The following is a 15,597-nucleotide window of genomic DNA, read 5'->3' as shown; positions in this document are numbered from 1 at the left end:
CATGCAACCTTTTTGTGCCTTCAGGGCCTGCTTGAGCCTTAGCTCATATATGCCACTTTCACTTTATTATGGAGTGCTGCTGTGCATGCCTAACTTTATGGTTTAGTGGTTCAGACAATACCCAGCTAATGATAATTCAGGTCTCATGGTAACTTGATGGCCCATGGTTAAGCATTCAGTACCCCTAAGGACAGTAGCAGGTGAAAAGATTTCTCAAAAGGAGTGTAGTTATCTACAGAGGATGGCAGGTATTTGTACCAAAACACTAAGGGTCTGAATTGTGATTCTCCTACAGGGGGCTGCCAAAGGCTCCAGAAAGCATCTCTATTTGCTTGCTGAAACTTTCTGCACCATTGGATCTGCTGGATCATATGGCTCAAGTGGTAATGCAGCTTGCATAGCAGCCTCAAGCTGTTGCAGACTCTCCTCTTATTCTTGTCCCAGATCCAAAATAACAGTTTTTCTCATCACATGATAACCGGACCACAGTAGCACACCCAAATGAGGAATGTGTTGTCTCCAAAATCTGAAAAGACCAACTAAGGACTGTGCCTCAATTTGGTCATAGAAGGGTCCAGAAGCAACATCTTATCAATCACTTTATAGAGGATATCTCAACATACCTCACACTACTGGAAACCTAAAAGAATCACAGAAATTGAAGGCCCCTGTATTTTTAGATTTATCTCCTGTCTCTCACAAAACTGCCTTTCCAATAAGTCTAGAGTTTATGCTAATTCTTGATCATGAGTTCCTATCAACATGATATCATCAATATAATGTATCAGTGTGATGCCTCTGGTAGGGAGAGATGATCAAGTTCCCAGCACACAATATTTTGACAAAGGGCTAGAAAGCTGATATACCCTTGAGGCAGGACGGTGAAGGTATACTACTGGCCTTGATAGCTGAAAGAAATCTATTTCTGTTGGTCCTTGTAAATGACAATTCAGAATTAAAATCATTTGCCAGATCAACAGCTGCATACCAGGTACCAGGATGTATGCTGATTTGCTCAAGCAATGATACCACTTCTGGGACAGCAACTGCAATTGGAGTCACTACCTGGTTAAGTTTATGAAAATCTGCATCTTACAAGATCCATCTGTTTACTGCACAGGTCAATAGGAGAGTTGAATGGGGATGTGGTGTGAATCACCACCCCTGCATCCTTCAGATCCTTGATGGTGGCACTAATCTCATCAATCTCTCCAGGAATCTGGTATTCCTTTTGACTTACTATTTTGCTGGGGAGAGGCAGTTTCAGTGACTTCCACTTCACCTTTTCAACCATAACAGCCATCACTCCACAAGTAAGGGACCCTATGTGGGCATTCTGCTGGTTACTGAGTATACAAATATACATTCTGGAATTGGGGAAATAACCACAGAATGGACCTGGGGACCCACCTGAGCAAAAACTCCATCTATCACATGACCTCTATAAGCCCCATCTCTGACTGGTGGACCATAGTGACATTTTGGTTCTTCCAGAATTAATGTCACTTCTGAGCCAGTGTGTAATAGTCCCTGAAGTGTCTGGTCATTTCCTTTTCCCCAGTGCATAGTTTCTCTGGTAAGAGACCATAGGTGTTCTTGGGGAAATGTGGGAGGAAGGTTAACAATATAAATTTTTGGCAGTTTAACAGGATCCTTCGCCAAGGGGTCCCAGCCTTCTCATTCAAGGGACTCTGGGTCTGTAAACTGTCTCATGTCTGGGAGTTAAGGGGCCATGATTCTCTGCATCTTTAATTTGTGCTAGGTTTTTTGTTCACCTGGCCTAGAATACTTCTGCTTATATATCTCCAGAATAAATTTAATAGAGTGCCAATCTATCTCACTTCTAGGTACCCCATGATCTATTAGGCAAAACCATAACTCTACGTGACTCACTATTTTGAGTGTTGCTTTTGGTCTGACTTTTATTGCAGTATCCACATCCACCTTGTCTTTGGTGATTAAATGCCAAATACTTGACTTCTACCAGACCAAGAGACAGTCATCCCTATAAAGTTTAAGGATTCTAATTCAATTACAGCCCTAAATGCTGTAATATCTGTATGACAGAGGAAAGCAACCATAGAGTTCTTAAGGAAAGATGAAGCTAGTCTTACAAATTAATTCCACACAGTTCTTACATGTGTGTGCTCTGGATATTCCTGAGGTAGGTGGGCAAATCTCATATGGTAAATTGATTTTAGCATTAAAATCTATGTTAGCCATTGAATTCGCTCTTTTACTGTATTCCAGTGCAAATCAGGCACCTCAACCTCAGACATGCTTGACCATCTTTTGGTCCATGTTTCAGTCAGCAATCCAAACAAGCTGTTAGAGCCCTTTTTAACCCCTTGAGCTACAGTACTGAATTCAGAATTTTTGCTTAGGGGGCCCTTATCATTAATTTCTGCATAGTCCAACTTTATATTCCTTCCATAATTATCCCATACACTTTGTATCCATTCCCACGCATATTCCCCAGATTTTTGTCTATATAATTTGGAAAACTCATGCAGCTCTTTCAGAGTATAATATACTTCCTTATGGGTTGCACTTTGTGTTTCACCTTTGGGGACTTGTTGCGATTTTAGTCAAGTAATAGATCTTGAAGTGAGGTGGCAAGGCGAGTAAGAAGAAGGGTTAGAAATATCTTGCAAACTACTGACCTCAGGGCATTCCTTTGTATTTCATTCTGGTGATATAGGATTAATCTCCTCAGGCAAGGGTTGGGAGTCAGATGCCTCAGGGAAGTGCTTGATGGAATATGGGTGATAACTCCCTCAGGAATGGGAGGAGGTCCAGACTCCCTGGAACAGGCCAGAGGATGGGCTTTATAGGCTTCAGTTTTGTCTGGTACACACCTCAGGGCTAGAAGGAGGTCTGGACCCCTGGGCAGTCTGGAGGCCTTGTTATTCAAGGTTGAAAAGGTGTGGTCTCCACAGAGCAGGCCATCACATGTCTACCTGGTAAATTCTCAGCAGAATTTATGGTTTCAATGTTCCCAAGAATATTATCATTGTCCCATATGTCTCCATCCCAATCCTCTGGGTTCCACTGATTTCCAGTCATTGCCTTCATTTTAACCACAGAATATCTGCAGGGTGGAGATTTTAGTTTCCTTTGCAATTCTGCTACTTATACAATTAGAGTTTGAGTTTGGTTCTCAGATATCTCAAGCTTGTGGCTGCAGGAGACAAGATTTTCTTTCAGAGAACACATAGTAATACACCATTCATGCAGCATTTAAATTTCAAATTTGAAGACTTCAGTTCATCTCTTTCTTTTGTAACTGTATCCAGAGTATCTAAGAGGAGCCAGCCAACATCATTATACCTTTTGACTCCACAAAACTTTTTAAGGTGTTAAAAACACTCTCATCCAGGTCCTTGCTTCTCATAAGCATGGAAGTAGTGAAATCCAGTGATGATATTTTGTTTATCTCCATTACCAACTCATGCCATGAATGTTAGTGGTCTCTTCATTATTACAAATGGAGCCACTAGGAACCTTGAGTCCAATTAAAGAAGACAGACAATTGCAAAACTCAGAAAACCATTTCAGACATCCGTTGTTTAAGACTCTGTTCCTCAAGAACCAATCCCAGTACCAAGCTGTATTAGACAGGCTTCTCTAGGGGAACAGAACCAATAGGATATATTGGTAAAAAGTATAAGATTTTATAAGAGTCTCTCACTGAACATGGTGTGCACAAGTCCAGGCTCTTCAGGCAGGCTGCAAACCAGGGGTTCTGATGAAAGTTCAATAAAGGTTCTTGATGAGTTTCCAGAGATATTGACTGTTCAAAGATAAGCTGGAAATTTCTCTCTGAATGTTGAAATCATTTCCCTTTTCAAAGCATTCAACAGATTGGATAATTCTTTACTCATTGCTGATGGCAATCTTCTTTGTTGATGTAGATTTAAGGAGCTATCTATGCAGTAAAGTGACTGGTGAGTAAAGTCCATAAGTGCCCTTGTATTATTGTTAGCCTAGTGTTTGCTTGAACAAACAACTGGGCACAATTATCTGGCTGAGTTGTCACATTAACCTAACCATCACAACATCATTAGTTAAGTTTATTTCTGAATATTTAATTCAATTTGTTGTTATTGTAAATGTAATTTTTTCTTGAATTCCTCTTCAGATTGCTCATTATTTGCATACAGATATGCTACTGATTGTGCTATGTTGCTCTTGTACCCACCAGATTATTGTACTTATTTATCATCTCTACAAGCTTTGCTTTAGATTGTTCTGGTCTTTCTATGAAGTAGGAATGTGTCATCTGCAAATAGTGAAATTTTTACTTCTTTCCTTCCAACCTGGATTTGTTTAATATATATTTCTTGCCTAAGTGCTCAAGCAAGCACTTTTAATACATTGTTAAATGAGAGGGGTAAGAGTGGGAATTCTTGTCCTCTTCCAGCTCTTAGAGGGAAGTGTTTTAGACTTTCACCATTGAGTATGACATTATCTGTATGTGTGTGTGTATGTGTGTATATAATAGCCTTTATAATGTTGAGTAAGTTTCCTTCTAATCATATATTTGAAGTGTTTTTAATAAAAAAATGACATTGTATTTTGTTGGTTGCCTTTTCAGCATGAACAGAGATGACCACTGTTTTTCCTTTTAATCTGTTAATGTGGTACACTACATTAATTGATTTTCCTATGTTAAACCATCCTTGCATACCTGGGACAAAATCCATTCAATCATGTTGTATATTGTGATTGAAGTTTTGTTGGCTTTAATTAGAAAGTATTTTGTTGAGGATTTTTACATCAAAGTTCATTAAAGAAATTTGTCTGTGGTTTTCTATTCTTGTAGCATCTTTACATGGCTTTGTTTTTAGAAGGATATTGGCATTGGAAAATGAGTTAATAATGTTTCTTCCATATCTATTTTTGGGGAGAGTTTGAGCAGCATTGGTATTTGTTTTCTCCAGAATGATTGGTAGAATACATCTGTATTAGTCAAAGGAGTGCTGATGCAAATGGTTGGTTTTTATAAAGGGTATTTATTTGGGGTAAAATCTTACAGTTACCAGTCATAAAGCATAATTTACTTCCCTCATCAATGTCTTTTACCCATGTTGGAGGAAGATGACTGCCAACATTTGCCAGGGTTCAGGATTCCTGAATTCCTCTCTTCCTGGGGCTCGTTTATCTCTGAGCTCAGCTGCTCTCCTCTCTCCTATGTGTGTACTTCCAGGTCTCCAGCTCAAAAACTCTAGCATCCCTTCTGTGTGGTGTAGTTTTTCTGTGAGTACACACCCATCAAGGAGTTGGAGATTCAACTTCTTACTGATATGACTCGATCAAGTCATAATAATTATTTAATCAAGTAAAAGTGAAACTGTTATAGATTAGTAATATTGACCAGACTCAGACAATGAATAAAGTTCCAATTGAGAGCTTTATTAGCCGTGCAGCAACTGCCTCATCTTATGCAGAGAAGAGAACAGCCCCGAGTCTCAGGGAAGAGATGGTTTTATAGTCTTTTAGGAAGGGGGGGGGGTTAGCAAGCAAGCAGGCACAGAAGTAGAACACTGTGGTTATCTGAAGACAGCGTATCTATTATTTTCTTTTTGAAAAGCCTCTTCTTGTGAGCAGTCCCATGTTATTTTATTGGCACTTATCTTGTGGGCAGCCCTAAGTTAATTATTGGCACTCTCCTTGGAGGCCACCCTAAGATATTTATTGGCACTCTCCTTGGAGGCCGCCCTAAGTTATTTATTTATCTGAAGGCACTTGCAATTCCTATTTCTTAATGCAGTTCTATTCTCTTTTCCTAATGTGGCTTTACCCTTACATTTCTCCCTTTCCTTTATGGTAATTCAAATCTTTGAATTTTTTTGTGGGTAGGTATTAATTGGTAGGGGGCATTTAAAATCATAAGTTTGACATTTGGGATTTTTTTGGTACTACTTTTTAAAAATTACTAATTATATATGGGACACAGGTAAGCAGTACAAGGAGGATAAATAGGGGCCCTGCTAAAGCAGTGATGAGGGTTATGAGCCAAGGGGACTAGTTAAAAGGCTGTGATACCAGTTGGTGGACATTTCCCGGACTTTATCACACTCTTCTAATTACCTGCAAACTAAGGCTAGGCTTTTTTTAAATAGCTCCCGAATTGTTAGTATAAAAACAGCAGGTTTTACCTAGGGCTATACACAGGCCTCCCTGCCGGAGGAACAGTAAATCTAATCTTTGCTTTTTCTGGAGAACTACTTCAGGGAGGGAGTTTAAGGCTTGTTCCAGATGGCTTATTTGATATTTAAGGTTTTTAATGTCCTGGGTAACTAAGGAGGACAGGGTGTTTAAGTCATTGTTTTTTTTTCACTAGGGCTACTGATCTTATTGCGATGGAGCCAGCTATTCCTAGACTCACTAGCAGCAGAACAAGAAAGGGGGCCCTCATATATTTGGTGACCTGGTTCTGGTATTTTTAATAATTTAAAGAGCTTTTTGCCTTTAAGCCCCAGGTAGTAATAAACCTGGGGGATTATATTTATTAGGACATAGAAGTTGTTGGAGTTGGGGAGAATATAAGGGGTTAGACTTGAGATGCAGGCAAACTAAGTTCCCGGGGGGGCAACCATCACCCAGAATTTCTCTGAATTTGTCCAGTTTATAGTTGCATGGTGTTTACAGGTGTTAGCAGAAGTTTAGAAGTTTTTATTCTGGACAGCAGAATCCTGGGGCAGGGGCTGTCCTGCAGTCATCTTGGGGCTACCGGTGTTCACGTGGATTTCCAGTCAGGCTTCAGATCCATCTATTAATTTTGTTTTACCTTTAAAGAGTTTACACCTTTAATTTCAAAGGGGTGCTGAAGGGCAATGATCTATTTTCTGTAACTGCTTCCTGCTGGCCATGGGCTGTAGTTATTGCCTAATAAGGTGTAAAACTCTTATTTTGACTGGAGGAAGTTGGATCTGGCATTCTCTACAAAGCTGGATGAAGTTTTCACATGATTAATAAGACATTTATTCTGAAAGAAACAAACAATTAAAATTTTGGAATACTTGTTTTTAAAAGAGAACATTGGATTACAGAGGTAGACAAGGTTAGGTGCTTATAAAGATGGCACCTATTTTAAAAGCTGGTGGGAACAGTATATATATATTCCCAAGTTATCTATTTTCAGAGAGAAATTGCAATAGATACTTAGTTTTGTTTGAAGACACATTTTAAGCTGTTTAATGATTGGCACTCATGTGCTCTGTTAGATGCTCCTGGTGAACTGGCACCCTTTGGGCAATTGGTTTCATTCAGGATTAGTATACCAAGTTGGAAGTTTTTTTAGTTTTTAGATGTGGGAGTGATAATTATTAGGCATATATTTAGTACATGATAAAAGTATAGCACTTAATATTAATTAATGTATTATTTAATGCATAAGGATTCAGAGTTGCAATTAATAGTTTTAATTTTCAGGTTTGTAATACTTTACATGTTATCTCTCCATGGGAGCAGGCCATAATGCCAATTGTGCTTAAGTTTTACTTACAGTATCCTGGTATCATGGCTCCACTTAGCATGTTTTTCACAAAGTGAACAAGTCGCAGCATCATTGATCCTAGAGGAAGTTTCCAGTATTTTACCAGCCAGGTGCATAGTGCTCTCTGGCACTATGGAACAGTGCCAGTCTGGAGGCAATACCCATTGTACACTTGGCTGTACCAAGTCATTATTGGCTGCTGCAGGAGCTTGAAACTGCAACGTAGTTTTCTTCAACTTCAGGAGCAAAGTCAGAGGCTGATATAGCAAATTTTTCTAATTGAGGGGTCAGTGACCAGCCTAGCCAATAACTCACATGGAGAGGCAACCTGTAATGTATTCAAGGCCTGGTTTGAATGCACAAAAGAGTTTGACAATGTCAAAGTTTGCTCCTTGTTTATATATATATTTTAAATAATTTAATGCAACACATTATATATTAATTGACTGTTTACTTATACAATTTTACCACTAGGATAATAGTAGGTATTTTACTTTAGTAATAGAGGGAAAACTGTATTTTTCATTGTTAAAATGAAAACAGAAGATTCTTAATAGAATCAAGATAACTTTTTATTACTATTTATTTAAATATGCACCTGCGTGGCTTTCAGACAGGTTTTATTATCACGAAGTTATTCTTTGCAACAAATATCAATCCAAGTTTTTAGTTAACAATTACTTTTAGAACTATAATTATTTAAAAATTTTCAACTTGGAAGATGCTCTACAAAATTTTTATAATTGACCATAACCACACTGACCAGTTACTTTATATTTCAATAAACTTATTAAATTACAATTACTAACCAAAGAAATTCACTTTATTTATTTAAGAGAACATATCTATAATCTTTTTTCTTTAGCTTAATTTTATTAATGTAAACTTATAATTTCTATTACTCAAAAGATCCTGTACATACAATGTCAATTTATTTAATGGGCACTTTATAAACCAAGGGAGATTACACTCAAGCTAAACAAAATTGAAATTACCATAGGTTATGCAAGGAATGTTCTTTTTTTTTTACAGAAAGTTAAATTTTTTTTGTTATAAAAATGAATAATTTTCAAAAGCATACAGACTATCAGGTTTTAAAATACATTATATAATTGCTTGATTTGTTTAATTATAATCCAGGAAAGATTTTTCCATAGTTTTTATGGACTTTTTTACTTGTTGGAAAAGAGGCAAGGTAGTTTCACAAAGGGAGACATGCTGTTTTCGTGGCTACACTTTTAACATAAGAATGCAGCAATTAAGCTTTTCAAGTTAACAGGACGGAGCTATCCAGGGCAGGGAGAAATGCGAGTAAACACCCTTTGTAGTTTGAAAGGAATACTGAATCTTCGTACTTTGAGATAAGTTCTTTAATTTACGAGTCTTGTTAATGTGTAGTTACACTGCTTGTTATCTTTATAGTTTGAGTGTATATAATGCCACATGTAGAAAATAAAGTTGTTTGAGGAGTCATTACTCACAGACCCCTTGATCCCAGTTCATTAGATTTTTTGTTTGTTCCTCCCCCCTTTTTCTCTTTCTTTCATTCCCGATACCCTTCGGGTCCAAATCTCCAACATTTACTTACTGGAATTTGTTAACAGAACTATTAATTACTTTTATTTTATGGGTGTCAAAGGGTTTAAACTGGGAAATTACAGGGCAAACTGATTTCTAATTTTCCTGCCTAGTAGATAGGTTCAATATGCCACACCTCATCCTGCCCTTAAAACTCTTGCAGAGAGGAGGCTCTTTTTAATAGTTCTTATAATTAGATTTTTATAAGACTCTTTTCATCCTGCTCAGTTTAATTTGAGCTCTAGAATATTTATTCACATATATAACTGTATATTTAATTTTTAACAATTTGAAAAGAGCTTTTTTAAGAATTTTCAATTGTTAATTTTATAGCACTTTTAAACACCTTTTATTTGACTTATAACATATTAAATGAACAACTATTATTTTAATTTTTCTTTTAAGGTAAAGGAACAAATTTCTTGCAGTTAATTTGAAACAAAAAGCTACTTTTCAGGATTTGATTTCTAGAACATTGTTCTTTTAAAGGAGATAAGACCCTTTCTTCTTCAAACACTGAGGAAATGATGAGGTTAAAGCACAAGAAGTTATTTTGATAAAACAGATTTTCTTTGTATATTGATTATTCAGGAAACTTTTACTTAAAGAGAATAATGACTTGAGAGACTTTGAGAAAAGCAACATTTTTAACTTTACATCAGTACACTATTTGATACTAAACCTTTTAAAACTTTATAGACAGTCCCATCAAATCTTACTCAATTTTAATCATAAGAATTTCTCTTCCACAAACCTTCTACATTTTCAGTATTCATTCAGGTTTTGTCCCATACTCTACTCTTTTCAATAATCAATCATTTTATCTTAGGACAAAATCATCTCCTGTTTCCTTAACAGTAAAAACACATTCCATATATCCCACATACTAAGTTACCAGGCAAACTTCTTACAACATATAATTGCCATCAACACTAAACAAGCTTGTTAAAATAAAGAACTTTTTTTCACTTTAAATACTTAGTAGCATGTAATACCAGAAACAGTTTTTTAGAAGCAAGTTGGCAGGGGAGGCTGGCCACCAACAAGTTTTTCTGTTATAAAATTACCTTTTATTAGTAGTATTATCAATTCAGGTTTTGTTTAATAAAGACTTTTTGGAATTAGTCATTTAAATACCTTAACTTAAACAATGCTTTGTTAAACTTTTTATAAGTATTTATAATTTTAAGACAAATTTTACCTTCACAGAACACATTCCCTTACTTAAAGTTACCACAATACCTTCCACAACTTGCTACATGCATCTCAGTTCCAAGAGTTCATGAAAATCAGCCATCCTATTTTAGGACAAAACACATCTTTACAGAAAAAACTCATTAAATTTCAGTCTGCATTCTCACAAACTTTTAACCTTCTTTAATATTCATTTAAGTTTTGCATCCTTCATTTTATCCTGTGAAGATAAATATTCATTTCAACTTAGACAAGAACTATTTTTTAATGAGAAGACATAGTAATTTTGTAAAGACTTACAATTTTTTGTTATTGTAGAAATCCCATTAATATTCAAACTTATATATTAATATAAGCACTTATTTTATATTTGGCCATTTGAATAGAGCTCTTTTTTAAAAAATTGTATTCATTAATTTATATCACCATCTGGAGGTATCAAAATATACACTGACATTGAACAGACAAACACAAAACAATTACAACACATTAGCAGAAACATACAGTTTACAATTGACTCATAATTTTTCACAAATTACACAGAACAGAAATACAAAAAGACAAACAATTAATTAAGACAGACAAAAAGACAAACCAGACAACCTGAACCGTGGTCAAGAGCGACGTCTCGCTCTGACCAGTGGGGGGGATCTATTTGCTACATCCAGCAGATCCACTTTCCCACATTCCACAGACTCTGCAGAGGTTTTCATAGACTCACTGAGGGATGTCCCATTTGCTGATCCTGGGACCAGGAACTCCTGATGCTCTCCAGATAGAATTTAGGTGGAGACAAGTTCCAGGGCCAGGCAGCGTCCGGGGCAGAGGAATCAGAGGAATGTCTCTCTGAGGCCTTCCCCTAGACTGCTAGCCAGGCCCCCGGAACATACCCATCTCCCTGAATCTGAGATTAACCCCATTGAAGTGGGGGATGTTGTTGATCAATCTCGCTGGGGCCTCCAAATGTTATAGACCAGCGATATTGACTAGACTCGGACTATGAATAAAGTTCCAATTGAGAGCTTTATTCGCCGTGCAACTGCCTCATCCTACGCAGAGGAGAGAACAGTCCAGAGTCTCAGGGAAGAGGTGTTTTTACAGTCTCTTAGGAAGGGGGGCGGTTAGCAAGCAAGCAGGCACAGAAGCAGAACATTGTGGTTATCTGAAGATAGCATATCTATTTTTTTCTTTTTGAAAAGCCTCTTCTTGTGAGCAGTCCCATGTTATTTTATTGGCACTTTTCTTGTGGGTAGCCCTAAGTTAACTCTTGGCACTCTCCTTGGAGGCTGCCTTAAGGTATTTATTGGCACTCTCTTTGGAGGCTGCCCTCAGTTATTTATTTATCTGAATGCACTTGCAATTCCTATTTCTTAATGCAGTTCTATTCCTATTTTCCTAATGTGGTTTTACTCTTACAAAACCTCCCACAGATGAGTTTACAAACATAATCCAATACCTATTTTTGGAAATTACAAAAAATACCAAACTGCCACACTCCACCCTCTGAATTCCAAAAAGACCTTTTGATATTCAAAAAACCTTCAATTGGTGAAAAGCTAAGTACGAAATCTTATCACAATCAAAAGAAGTACAGTTTGTCTTGAGGCAATGTCTGGTCTGGTTGTAGATTTCTGAAACTTACAAAAGCATTTATCTGCTTCCAATACACAAATTGACAGACAAAAGATAAACATTTGCAATACAATAAGGAGAAATTGGGAGGGAAACATGAGTTATGCATCCAGAACAGTTCCCTAAACCTGCAGGATATAATTCATTAGATGGCAAAGTCTGACAGTCATTCTTAAGATGATTGTTTTTGCTCTTTGGGGCCTCATGGGAGCCATACTTTCCCCAGCCTTGCCCAATGTCCATTTTCTTGGTTCCACTTTCATCAAGCATCTGGGTGTTGATCAAGCTCCAGACCTCATGCTCTAAGATCATTGGTGTGACTGCCACACTTTATGCAAACTTCAGGTAGGAGTCCTAAATCACCTAGTACAGTGAAATGAAGACAAAATTCTCCCTAATCTTTGGCATACTGGTTGAACTCTCTCATAGGAACAAGTTGGGATCCCTGCCATCCCTAATCTTTGGGGTACAGATTGGCCACTTACAGACTTATGGGGCAGGTATCTAAACCTCCCTAATATTTGGGAATATGCTTCACCCTCTTTGTATGCTGGGGCAGCAAACTTCTCTCTAAACATTGGGGAGGAGCATCAACCGTTTTCAACCATGAGGGCAAATTCTCCCTCTCTTTACATATGGGTAGAGTTCCTCTCTTGGCCCAAATTGGTGTCTTAATTCCAAATCTCAGCTTCTATGGTTTTCCTCATAAAGCTCTTTCTCCTTCAATTGCTCCCTTCCATGTCCTATTTAGTCCAAGCCAACACTGGTTTTGTTCATACAGCTTTCTTAAAAAGCATGTTGTTTTAGCATGCAAGAAGCAGGGGTCAAGCCATCAGAGAATAAGACCTTCCACAAGTCTTTCTTAGATAACTGCATCTTCAATCCTGATTTACAAGTTCCAAGTTTTGTTAAATCCTCAAATGGGGCACTATCATTTGGGAACTTGATTTCTAGAGACTTGGAATTTCCAGAATTAGTTTCTCTTTTCTTGGTGCCCAAAAGTTCAGTGCTCAGCTTATCTCATTCATCAAACATTTTGCTATAAGCAATAAGGAGAAGACTAGCCACATTCTCTGAGTTTACTTTGGAAAGTTCTTCAGCTAAATGTTCAGACTTGTTGTTTTTAAATTCTGTCTTCAGTAAAACATTAGGAGCCAATCTTGTTAAGTTCTCTGCAAATTTAAAACATGGATTGCCTTTCCTCCAGTTTCCAAGAATAGTTTCATCATTTATTTATACAGTCTCTTAAAAAGTGTCTTTCAAGTCTTTATTACTATCAATAATCTCTTCAAAGCACTGTAGGTCTTTTCTACCAAGCAACTCACAGTTCCTCCAAAAAAAATACAAGTGACCCATTTATAAAGTCATTCCAGCATTTTGGTAATTGTAAAAGCACAACCCTTCTGTCCTATAAAAAATTCTGTATTAGTCAGCCAAAGGGGTTCTAATGAAAAATATCAGAACACTGTTGGCTTTTATAAAGGGTGTTTATTTGGAGTAGAAGCTTACAGTTACCTGGCCATAAAACTTAAGTTATGGGAAGCGGACTTGGCCCAATGGATAGGGTGTCTGCCTACCACATGGGAGGTCCACAGTTCAAACCCCCAGCCTCCTTGACCCATGTGGAGCTGTCCCATGCACAGTGCTGATGTGCACAAGGAGTGCCCTGCCATGCAGGGGTGTCCCCTGCATAGGGGATCCCCACATGCAAGGAGTGTGCCCTGTAAGAAGAGCCACCCAGCCTGCCCAAGAATGATGCCACACACATGGAGAGGTGACACAATGAGATGATGCAACAAAAAAAAACACAGATTCCCGGTGCTGCTGATAAGGATAGAAGCTGTCACAGAAGAACATAGCGAATAGACACAGAGAGCAGACAACAGGGTGGGGGGGGGGGGTGGGGAATAAATAAATAAATCTTTAAAAAAAAAACATGTTACTTCCCTTACCAAAGTCTATTGTTACATGTTGGAGCAAGAATGCTGCCAGCACCTGCCAGGTTTCAGGTTTCCTGGGTTCCTCTCTTCCCAGGGCTCATTTCTTTCCAGGCACCTGTTTTTTCCACAAGGTCAGCTGTAGATTATCAGGCAAATGGTGCTGTTTCTCTTCCTAGGTCTTGATTTTTTTCCAGACTGAACTGCTTTGCTATCTCTCTCTTTTTTTTTTTTACTTTCTCCATCTTAAATTCCCTAGCCTCCCTTCTCTGTGGAGTGGTTTTTCTGTGAGTCCCCACCCAATCAAGGGGCCAGGGACTCAAAATCCTACTGACATGGTCAAATCAAAGCCTTAATCATTATTTAATCAAATGAAAGTGAAATCTCCCACTGACTAGTTAAGAAACATAATCCAATAACTAATTTTGGAATTAATATATAATACCAAAATTCTACACAAATAAATCAGTGATGAGATGGAAATTTATAGACCTAAATGCCTATATTAAAACAGAAAAAGGAGTAAAAATCAAACTGAAGAACTGAAGGAACCAGAAAATACTACAAACTAATCGCAAAGCAAGCAGAAGGAAAGAAATAACAAAGCAGAGAGAAGAATTAAATGAAACTGAGAATAGAAAAAATATTAGAGAGAATATTCTCTGAGAAGTTAATAAAATTGTCAACTATTTAGCCAGACTAATAGTTAAAAAGGAGAAGAGATGCAAATATAAAACCAGAAATGGAAATCAGAGAAGGGATACCATCATTGACCCCTTAGAAATCTTAGAAATAAATAGTATCAAAAAATGTTACCTTGGGAAGTGGACTTGGTCCAGTGGTTAGGGCGTCCGTCTACCACATGGGAGGTCTGCAGTTCAAACCACAGGCCTTCTTGACCCGTGTGGCACTGGCCCATGTGCAGTGCTGACCCACGCAAGGAGTGCTGTGCCACACAGGGGTGTCCCCCGTCCCGTGTAGGGGAGCCCCACGAACAAGGAGTGCACCCTGTAAAGAAAGCTGCCCAGCTGGAAAGAAAGTGCAGCATGCCCAAGAATGGCACCGCACACATGGAGAGCTGATGCAACAAGATGATGCAACAACAAAGAGACACAGATTCCTATGCTACTGACAAAAACAGAAGCGGACAAGAACACACAGCAAATGGACACAGAGAACAGACAACCTGGGGGGGGGGCATAAATAAAAATAAATCTTAAAAAAAAGGTTACCTTGAAAGATTGCCAAAAAGATGGACAATTTATTTTAAATTGATGCATTTCTAGACTTGTATAAAGAGTTTAATTAACACTGCTCATTTATGAAGAATATTTTAGCTGAAAGGGGTAGCCTATGAATGTAAATATCATTTGAAAAGAAGCTAGAGAATGACAAAAGGTTTTATAGTTTGAATAATACATTGATTTCAGTGGCAGATGAAGAGCATAGTTAATATTATAAGAATGTTCTTGACAAAGCATCAGGTTCTTTGAACCTCTTTTACTCTCTGCCTCTGAACATTTTTCAGATGTTTGCCTGTAAGAACATAAATTAGAAGAATAATTGTGGAAGTAAAAGAGGGCGGGGAGATGGGAAAGAAGCATGATTATTAAAATGGTAATAATATATAGACTTCAATGATTGGCTTCCAAGTATTGAAATTTAAGTGTATAGATCATTTGTATAATTTTGAAATACATTGATAAATTATTTATAAGGTTCATTGATGTTTTTAATGTTATCAGTCCTTTGGGA

This window comes from Dasypus novemcinctus, chromosome 22 (genome assembly GCF_030445035.2).
Source record: "Dasypus novemcinctus isolate mDasNov1 chromosome 22, mDasNov1.1.hap2, whole genome shotgun sequence".
Taxonomy (NCBI): Eukaryota; Metazoa; Chordata; class Mammalia; order Cingulata; family Dasypodidae; genus Dasypus; species Dasypus novemcinctus.
This window is presented reverse-complemented; position numbering follows the sequence as displayed.